The sequence below is a fragment of the Tiliqua scincoides genome, chromosome 1, assembly GCF_035046505.1.
Source record: "Tiliqua scincoides isolate rTilSci1 chromosome 1, rTilSci1.hap2, whole genome shotgun sequence".
NCBI lineage: Eukaryota > Metazoa > Chordata > Lepidosauria > Squamata > Scincidae > Tiliqua > Tiliqua scincoides.
Window position 1 is genome coordinate 268,309,799 of NC_089821.1, and position 10,771 is coordinate 268,320,569.

Consider the following 10,771-nt stretch of genomic DNA (forward strand, 5'->3'; position numbering starts at 1 on the left):
CTTGCAATATCTTGTGCATTTGCGCACAGTGATCCTGCATGCCATATATTGTATGTGTGTTCAATGGATGGGGTGTCTTGCCTGTGAACTCACTATCTGCTGGCAGCCAACAGAGTGCAATAACTGGTGATGACATCATTGTCCGGCACTGCTGATGAATCAGGTGGAACCACAGCTGTGGCCACAAATATAGCTGACAGGAGTCAGCTGTAAACAGGGAGAATTGCTGGTACCAGTTCTTGAGGACGGCTGAATCCAGGAATGAAGAGGCAGGGCTGTTGAGAGGAGCAAGCTGGTGGAAGGAGAAAGAAGATGGAAGAGAGCAATGTGAAGATGAGCTGGAGAGACAATGGGGAGAGGGAAGAGATAAAAAGGGAGCTGGAACATGCTTGGAGGAGATGAAAAGGAGGCAGCAGTAAGGTGCAGATATCAGAGAGAAGAAGAGTGTCAGGGAATGCATGTGGGAGAAGGCAAGCTGTCCAAGGGGAGTACTACCACATGCATGAGTGTGTGTGCTAACCATTTCCTACTCCTGTTTTTCCCAGCAGCTGCAGGGGGGAGGGGTTGGTAATTTTTATCAGCTGCCACCATTTGATGCTGCAGAAAACTCATCCTAGGAGAGCACTGAACCCAAGGGGTACTTATTAAAAATCAAAACTACAGTAGCTCTGTGAGAGCCATTGGAGATGATCACCCACTGAATTATTTGTTCCTATGGATTTGGCAAGCAAAGAATCAAAATGTAACTAATTTTATGTAAAATCTGAAAGAAAATGATTTAAACTAAATGGGGTAAAAGTGGTTGTGGTTGAGTAGAAAACATACAAGCAGGCTGATGGAAAATGCCTGGCCTTGGGCAAAAGTTTGATCAAATTAAGTATAGTAACTAGTAACATCTCTAGCAGGTGGAACTGGGATGCCCTCAAGAGCAAAGCACTCAGAAACTCCCAAACTCCTATAAACCCATGAGGTCTGCACATAGGCTTGGAGTGAACAAGGGCAAACAAGTAAATATAATTCTTGTGATTGGCAAGCAATAAATACAGCAATTTACATTGTCCTAGGAATCCTCAGTCCGTGCACTTAACAGAAGAGGTAAATGGGTGTGCCATCCATGAAACCATCATTAGGTTTTCACAGCACAGCAGGCAGAAAACACACAGAGCATCCCTGTGCATGGATGGACTTAGGTTTGATGATGTCATCAAGTTACCTGAGTGGAGGAGTATAACCCTCCTGGACTCTCCATACCCTCCTTTATGTAGACAGCCAGGTTTGGTTGCCTGTTAGGGTTAGAAAGGCAATCACTAGAAAGGCTAGCTACTCCAGACAGAGGAATGTCTTGAACCCACTAAGAAAGGATGGGCTGCTGAAGGAGGATGAAAATTCCTGTGTTGTGCTTGAAATGTTCTTGGGAGGAATCCATTGTTTTCAGAGATCTCAGCTTAGATTTTTCTGAAGTTGCAACTGAAAAAAAAAACTGGTACTTTTGCAAATTGGTAGTTTTTCTCTGACCTTATTGTAGTGACTACCCCCTCTCTGATGGAGTAGAGTAGGCTCTTGTTCACTGGTACAGGAATTCAATAAGACTATGCTAATAAGCTCTCATCAGTAGATTAATCCAAATGTGGGAAGGATTTGCAGGATCTCCTGCGACTTTTATTTTCAAATAAGTCCAAGGCCACCAACTGGAGCCAGATGCAAAGTAGTGGCTTAAGAAAATAGGCATATACTTAGCACTAAGAAATAATGTGCCTCAAAGCACATGCTCTGTCCAGAAACTTGTTTTTCAACTGAGCCCCTAGTACTTTCACATATAAATTCACCCTTGGGTTTTGCCACAAAGTTGTCTGCTTCTGCAGTCTAAAGTGGGGGGAGACACAAGAATTGTTACTGTTCAATGATTCTGCAATGGTTCCTGACTCTAATCCACTTCAAATCAACCAGGGATCATCCTAACCACCCCTAGACTACTCATGTACAGATGGTCTTTGAGTTATTAAAATCTGCATGTACAAATTGAAGTTCAAATAATTACACAGTGTATGAATGTCAAGCAAGGAAGCATACACATTCCATGGAGATCTATGAGGATATATGAGGATGTCACAATCTCACCAACTCCAAGAGAGCCACAGACCCAATCTGGCAATCAGGAGGAGGTAGAGAGAGAAAATGGAGGAAGAAACAAAAGCAGCAGGATTAAAAAAAAAAAAAAGGCTATGTTGTGGTTAAATAGACTTTTGTGAGTTCACCTGGGAACCTGATAATGTTGTAAGTATGGTCTGAATTTCATACCAGCAACTTACAAACTTCTGGAACAAAGCCTGTTCAGGTTGGGAACTTCCTGTACAGCTTTAGTTGGCTTACAGTGCAATCCTATGCAGGTATGTCTTTTCAGAAGTAAATGCAGCTCAGTTCAATGGGCTTGTTCCCATGTAAGTGTGTATAGGTCTGCAGCCTTAATCAATAGGGACAATAGGTGATACTGTGAATAAAGACCACATGAGTCTGGGAATTAAGACTCATAAGAACATAACTCTTCTGGCTCTAGTATGCTTTGGCAATAGCAGATGATGATCAAAGATGGTATTTCCTTTTGAGTATGATTGGTAGCTTTTGTTAAATGTTCAGGCTGCAGGTCTACTTGAGAGTAAGATCCATTGAACATAAAAGGCATTATTTCTGAATAAACATGCCTAGGAGTTGCACTTTTTGCAATACCTCAAAAGGGTATCTGTACTGAGTTTTTGCTTTGCAATTGATCAGTTAAGAGGCAGATAGTTGAAGAGTTCCTTCACTGACTAATATATGAAAAGATTTCCTCAAAGTATGAAAAATAACCCTGATCTATTCATCACTATTCATCACTTAAATGCATTTGCAATCAAGTGAACAATATTTGCACAATCAACCCTCGTTTCCAACCCTAGAACCCAATATGTTCCAACTGTCCCTATTATAAGGGACAGCTCCTATTTTCTGTCTTTGCTGCTTTTAAGTTACTTTGCCTATGGGGCATGCTTTATTAAAATGCAGTTAGTCTGATTTGCTTGAGCAGTTGTTCTTCAGCATTCAGTCCTGATTCTAGCAATTAAATCCCTGAGCCAAGATGGAATGCTTCTTGTCCCTGGTGCACTAATATCAAGAACTGCATAGCCTGTAGCTGCTGTGTTTTATTTGGAACTGTAGATAACAATGTGTGGTAATTGCTTATTCTAGTATATCTTTAACTCAAAGAACAAATGTGCTTGTGGCTTTAAAATGAGTGGGGGTCAGGTTACTGCAGAGTAAATGAATACAGCAAACAAAAGAGAGCCTTCACTAGTGTGTGGTCGTTAGAAGGCCTTGGGCAGTGATCCTTGGTCTACTGGAGGCGTTAACAAGTGTTTCTCTATTTTCATCCATGAGGTGCTGGAGGTATGAATCAATATAATTTGTCATTATTGTTCCTCTTGTGTAGAATCTGCAGAATTTTTGGATTTTCACTTGCAAAAACAGTATCCACATTTTAAATACCTGCAGTACATTTTCAAATGCAGGTGCTGTATTGCCCCCTGGGTGTTTTAAATCTGCCTGTCTGGATCATGTTTTAAATCTGTCTGTCTGGATTATGGAACATCACATAAGTTTCTCCCCTTGTTAATCCAATCAGACAGCGATCATAACTTTCAACATATCTAAATGTACAGAAGGAGCACCTTCTTGGATCTCAAGACATTTTGGCACGGTGACAGTTTTGGGTTTAAAGACACTTCAGTGCAATGCTGCTGTAGTGGGGGAAAAAGTCTATCGTCCATAAATGGGATGCATTTATTGCCCATAAATGCATCTTAAATAGACAAAGGTTGTGGAAGTTTCAGTATCACCTTTTTCCTCCAGCCACGGTGACCAGATGTCATAATTGCAAAAGAGGACAAGGCACTCCAAAATGTAGGACATCCAAGAAAGTTGTAGGACATGACAAAAGTTAAAAATATTTATTGATCTCCTGTGGTTAATTTGAACACTATATTACCAATTATTAAATTTGAAATTGTTACATATAATGTATTGCATATAATTTATCAATTACAAGAAGGCTATGCACTGCCTGCAGGGACTTGCTCACAGGGTAAAGGAGGATATTTTGTTTTTTTCCAAGACACAAGGCTAGAAAGAGGCCATCTGGTCACCCTGTCCACAGCAGGACATATAAACCCTAATTTTGGTGGTCTAGGAGGAGAAAGATTGTGGGCGCAATCCTAACCAACCTTCAAGCACTGGCATAGCTTGCCTGTGGGGCATGTGCTGCATCCTGCACTTAGGGGGCAGTCACAGGGGCTTCCTCAAAGTAAGGCAATGGTTGATCCCTTACCTTGGAGTTGCATTGCCCTTACCTTAGTTAGGCAAAGATGGTTAGGATTAGTAAAGATGGTTAGGATTGTGCCCTGTGTGCGTGTGCATGAGAGAGAGATCTATTGGCTGTCATGAAGCCCCTTGGAACCCACACAAGCACTAGCTACCAGACTATGCACCATTGGGCTCAGACCCCAAGCTCTCCAGTCAACATTACTACTGTGACTTTGAATAAAAGTACCAAACTGCTGAACCTTGATCTGAACTTGGTGGCATATCTCTGGTAGCCAGAGTTCGGCTGGTGGTGTTATGATTGCCAAGCATCTCAGATTCTCCCAGTGCCCACCTCTCTCTCCTGAGATTTCTTGTCCATCTGTCTAAGGCTGGGTGGGACTGTTGTGGAGTGCACTGAAATGCCACTCCCCTCCCCTCATTTCTCTTTTAGTCAGAGCAGTGCACTTTAGGATCTAGCTGTCTTTGCTCCTGTTCAACATCACAGGACAAGCAAGAGCCCAGGCCAGGGGAACGGCTCCTAAAACTGTCTTGACAGCAAAGAAAAAAAAAAAGCAGGTGATGAGAATGGACTGTGGGGAAACATACATAGTGACAGAGGGTGTCCCAGCAGAAGCAGTTTTTTCACCGGTGCTGGAGAAAGTTGCAGGTGGTACTTGTACCTCTTTGTGCAGAAGTACATATGGCTTGGTTCAGGCTTCCACATATTGATAGGTTATGCTGCCCTTAACTTTTTCTGTATAATTTTTTTTTGTTTTATTAAAAGCAAATTAAAAAATTAAAAAGTAAAAATATTACAAGTTGTGTGACAAGTGTGGAGATCTCAAACTACATTTCTTTGTTCTACTACAAAATCATACAAAAAAATTACACAGGCCTACAAAATTGAGGGTCAGAAAAGTTTTTCCCAAACTTTATGGTGGTTTGATATGAATTTGGGGTGCCGATTCAAAAAATGGCATCCATTTTGCAACGTCTAGTTTTGGAGACACAACATAGCCTCATTAGTGAATGGTTCAAGCAGCTTCCTCATGAGGAAGCTGCTTGAACCATTCACTAAAGAGGGTATGCCGTGTCCTTGGTGTATTGGGAACTGGTGTAATCTTTAAGGAAGCAAAATGTGTGTTGGCCTGTGTTAGTTATCAAATCTTAAACAATCTACACTTATTAAAGTACATTTTCTACACAAAAAGAAAATTAAAAAACATAAAAGTTAAATCCCCTATCTACTCATCAAATCCATAGATTATTTGGCCCATTTTCCCCTAAATGCACAGGAAGTTCATGAATGGTTTCCATTTTTCCATAAAAGTTTTTACTGACTTATCTTTAAAAAGAATTGTAAGTTCATTCATTTCTGCCAAATCCAATACATTTAGCCACCATTCTTTCAGTGCAGGTATCTCTGGAACTTTCCAGTATTTGGCATACAATATTCTTGCAGCAGCTGTCATATATAAAAACATAGGGCACAATCCTAACCAGGTCTACTCAGAAGTAAGTTCTAATTTGTTCAATGGGGCTTACTCTCAGGAAAGTGTGGTTAGGATTACAGCCATAGTTTCATAGTCTTTCTGAATTGAATCATCCAATATTCCCAACAAAAAAGCTTCTGGTTTCATTTGTAAATTTGTCTATAACTTTTTTAAATGAACAAGATGCTGATACCTTGCCACACCGTCACCCCAGGCCTCATCATCATGTTCCTAAATTATTTTTTCTTTTTTTGAGTGTTATGGTGGCACAGATTTTAAAAAATGGAACTGTGGCCTCATGAGGCAGCACACTATCCTGGTACCCCTTGCTCGGTTAAAAAATGAAGACTGCAATCCTATCCATGCTTATCTGGGAATAAGACCCATTGACTGTAATGGGACATGCCTGAGTAGTCATGCATAGGATTGGGTTCAGTGTTGTGCAACTAACAGCCCAATCCTAACCAACTTTCTAGCACAGATGCAGCCCCAAGGTAAGGGAACAAACATTCTCTTACCTTGAGGGGCCTTCTGTGACTGCCTCCCTCCACTGCAGGTGGCAGCATGTGCCCAACTGGCATGGATGCATCTGCACTGGAAAGTTGAATAGGATTGGGCTGTAAGGCTGCAATCGTATGCACGCTTTCCAGGGAGTAAACGCCAATGAACATAGTGGGACATACTTCTAAGTAAACATGCATAGAATGGTGCTGTAATTCACTGTACTGTGTAGAAAAGTTTAATGGATCTCTACAAAAAAATCTATAGTTTTAAATGTGTAAAATCTGATCTTTTTTTCAGTAAACTACATTAGCTTTTTAGACCAAACAAAAGATGAAAGGGCTTTATCCAGCAGAGAGTTTTCAACAAATAGTGAAAAAGATAAAGCAGTGGTTCTCAAACTTTTAGCCCCAGGACCCACTTTTTAGAATGAGAATCTGTCAGGACTCACTGGAAGTGATGCCATTAAGCAGGAAAATTTTTAACAATCCTAGGTTGTAACAATCCTACCCACACTTACTCAGGAGTAAGTTCCATTTAATATTGTTAAAAACATAAAACAGAGAAGCCTGTTAAAGTACATATCTGTAACATTTTCCCAATGCAGTCACATGCCATGGTAGCATGACATCTAATATATTGAAAACAAATATTGAAATGAATGGAGACCAACCTGAAATGGGCTTGTGATCTACCTAGTGGGTCACAACCACAGTTTGAGAAACAATGAGATAAAGCATTTCCACTATGTTAAAGGTGAAAGGTACCCAGAAAATACATTTAAAACTTGTCTTTGCAAAATCAATGAATTCTTTAAAAAGAACCTGGAATGGCTTGGAGCAGCAGAAAGCCTGCTGAAATACAAATTTAATAGGAAGGAAGCCAAGGGCAACAACATTTTGCAAGTGACCCTGTTTTAGAGGAAAATATAACAATGAATGAATGTGTTTGGGGGAGGGGAAATTTCCAGGAAAGGCTTCAGTCAGAATTAGTGGGGGTGGGGGAGGGGTCACTGACCTTCTGTCCTTCTCTCTCCCAGCTTTGTAAGGTGCTAACAGTAGCATGGGAGCACTTAACTTGGGGAACAAAGCAAGTGGAAGAATTAAATATCCTCTCCCCCTATGTTTCCCTTATCGTAATGGCAACCCTTGCACAGCGGCTTGAAGCTAAAACCAAAGTACACAGAGACCCTGATGATATATCTTCCAAGTTGCATCTAGACTGCACGTCCATTTTTTACTCCAAGACATTGGCAAAGGGCTCCTCTCCAGGACAAAGGGCAATGAAGGTCCCCCATATACCTCAGCTGCTGATTGCCTGTGTCTTGTGTCTGTGCACTTGAAGGAGCATGGGTGATACCAGGTGGAGAAATATGTCTTATGTGGGGGGCTTAACCAGAATAGAACTGCACTTTTGCCCCAAGACATGCGTAAATCCATAAACCTTTAAGTGATTTGATGCTTCACAGCACTTTAATGTAAACTGGAGAAAGGACAGGAAATGAAACAAGATTAGGTTGTAATGGCAGATTAATGGCCCTGCAGTCTTTAAATTCAGCAGCCCAGCTCTCTGCTTGTTTATGTGGCAGAACAAGAAGCAATTGTTTGAAGGAATCTCTGCAATGGGGATGGCGTAAGAACACCATTATTATCTTGTACCTACGAAAGACTTGACCTTTGGAGTGGTGCTGAATAGCAGTAGGAGAAAAAATAGATTTGTATCCCAGGTCCTCACTGCTTTTAGCTTTGTATGCACTGTCAGGCCCTGAGGGAAGAAGCTGCCCACTTACTGAAGTCAGTTATGCCCATCCTTTCTGAAGCATGAACCAGGCTTGAATGAAAACTGTCATAAAATGAAAGAAGGAAAAACCTGCAAGCTCTCAGTCTCTTTGGGAGATACAAGACTAGAGCTGCAATCCTATCCCCACTTACCAGAGACCAAGACCCGTTGACTACAATGGAGCTTACTTCTGAGTAGACAAGTATTAGGCTCTTAATCATTAAGACTAATTATTTAGGCCTACCATCCTTTAGCATGAAGCTTTACCAGAGAGTAATGAAATTCTTGGAAACCTGATTTTCTGCTGTAGCAGACAAACCCAGGATTAGAAGCAGGAAGGAACTAGAAACCACACCATAAGACAGCAAAAAAAAATAAAAAAAAATCAGCGGGTCTTGTGATCAACATCTAGAGAAAATCTGTTTCTGAGAACTCAGATGCAGCGAGGGGTTAGTATAGATGCTTCCAAGTTAGTATGCATAGGTTTAAATAGCAAGTCCCAAAGAAGTCAATGGAACTTACTTTCTAGTAGTCAGTATGTGGAAGACTGCAGAGTTGCTCAGGTAAGCCATAGATTCTCTTTCCAAGAACCAGAGCAATAGAAACTATACTAGAATTTAGGAGTGAGCTAATTAAGATTTGAAATTATAAGAAAAAAGTACTGTAGTTGTAAATGTTAAAGTGAGCTGGAGACATTTAAAAGTACTAGAATCTTGATGATGATGATGGCGATCATGACAGGATGACAGCATATGAACAGAGATCTCCTTCTCCTGTCCAGTCCAGCTGTGATTCAGTCCATGCTTTTGACTCTGTTTTCATCAGATTCCACTACCTCTTCCATTATAGGCTGGGCTGTACCTAGTTGATACCGAGCTAAACAAGCGCATCGGTAAAGCAGCTACCACGTTTTCCAGACTCACAAAGAGAGTCTGGTCCAACAAGAAGCTGACGGAACATACCAAGATCCAGGTCTACAGAGCTTGCGTCCTGAGTACACTTCTGTACTGCAGCGAGTCATGGACTCTTCACTCACAACAGGAGAGGAAACTGAGCGCTTTCCACATGCGCTGCCTCCGACGCATCCTCGGCATCACCTGGCAGGACAAAGTTCCAAACAACACAGTCCTGGAACGTGCTGGAATCCCTAGCATGTATTCACTGCTGAAACAGAGACGCCTGCGTTGGCTTGGTCATGTCGTGAGAATGGATGATGGCCGGATCCCAAAGGATCTCCTCTATGGAGAACTCGTGCAAGGAAAGCGCCCTACAGGCAGACCACAGCTGCGATACAAGGACATCTGCAAGAGGGATCTGAAGGCCTTAGGGATGGACCTCAACAAGTGGGAAACCCTGGCCTCTGAGCGGCCCGCTTGGAGGCAGGCTGTGCAGCATGGCCTTTCCCAGTTTGAAGAGACACTTTGCCAACAGTCTGAGGCTAAGAGGCAAAGAAGGAAGGCCCATAGTCAGGGAGACAGACCAGGGACAGACTGCACTTGCTCCCGGTGTGGAAGGGATTGTCACTCCCGGATTGGCCTTTTCAGCCACACTAGACGCTGTGCCAGAACCACCATTCAGAGCGCGATACCATAGTCTTTCGAGACTGAAGGTTGCCAATACAAATACCTAGTTAAACTTTCCTCAGCACTTGGTTGCCCATACCTGGAAAACACATCAAACACCTGTTAAATACCGCCCTGGCTGTCATCCTACAGTGGTTAGCAGTACAGTAGCCTCATAGGAAGAGAAAACAAAGCAAGCCAGCCTCCTCCCTTCACCCTTCACAGTGTCTGGATCCCATTCTAATCTACACACTTGGGTCTATGCATGTAGCAGAATGAAGTGGCGGAGTGCGAAGGTGCTAAAATGCCCAGGCATGATGACTGCACCAATATGAGAATACAACCTTGTAAGACACAAAACAAAATTCCCTGCAGCTTAAAAACAAAAAAGGAATAGTCCATTCTATTACTTCAGAGCCCAATCCTATGTAGGCCTGCCTACTGAGAAGTCCCATTATAGTCAATGGGTCTTACTCTCAGGAAAGTGGGGATAGGATTGCAGCCTCCTCCTGCTGTCAGTGTGAACCAAGCCCACATGAAGTAAAACAAAGGGCTCAATCCTATCCAACTTTCCAGCACAGATGCAGCACTGTCCAGGGAGCAAACGTGCCCTGACCTTGAAGAGGCTTTCCTGACTGGCACCCCCACAGGATGCAACTGGGTGGTCTCAGTGCATCAGTGCTGGAAAGCTGGACAGGATTGGGCCCAAACCATTTGCAACTGGGACAGCTGCGCCTTTGCTTGCCCTGGTGTGCGCCTACTGCTCTGGCACTGTGCAGTCGTCAACAGTGCAGTGCTTGTTTACTCAGAAGTAAGCAGCAGCACTCAGAGGCCAAGCCTACGCATGTCTACTCAGAAGTCAGTCCCATTATAGTGAAGGGGCTTACTCCCAGGTAAGTGTGGACAGGACGCACTGCAGCCTGCCCCGTGTGCGGTTGCACGAGAGCCCGTCCTGGGGCTGCGCAGGGCTTCTGGCCACGCCCTCCTCCCGGGTCTCCATCCTCGGGGTCCTCTTCTGCCCGTCGTGGCAGTCGGGCTCTCGCCCTCTGTCAGGATGCGCATGCGCGCTCCCCCCCGCCGTGTTGAGAGCTCGCTACTTGATTG

At 43.0% G+C, this 10,771-nt stretch overlaps 1 long non-coding RNA gene across 1 annotated transcript; it reads right to left on the reverse strand.

Moving 5' to 3' along the window:
- Positions 1 to 5,402: 5,402 nt before the first annotated feature.
- Positions 5,403 to 10,707, reverse strand: LOC136636689 (uncharacterized). The gene is made up of 3 exons (XR_010793540.1): positions 10,555 to 10,707; positions 9,732 to 9,767; positions 5,403 to 8,966 (listed from the first exon to the last, which is right to left on the reverse strand). It is a non-coding gene; the product is annotated as an uncharacterized lncRNA (long non-coding RNA).
- Positions 10,708 to 10,771: the final 64 nt, after the last annotated feature.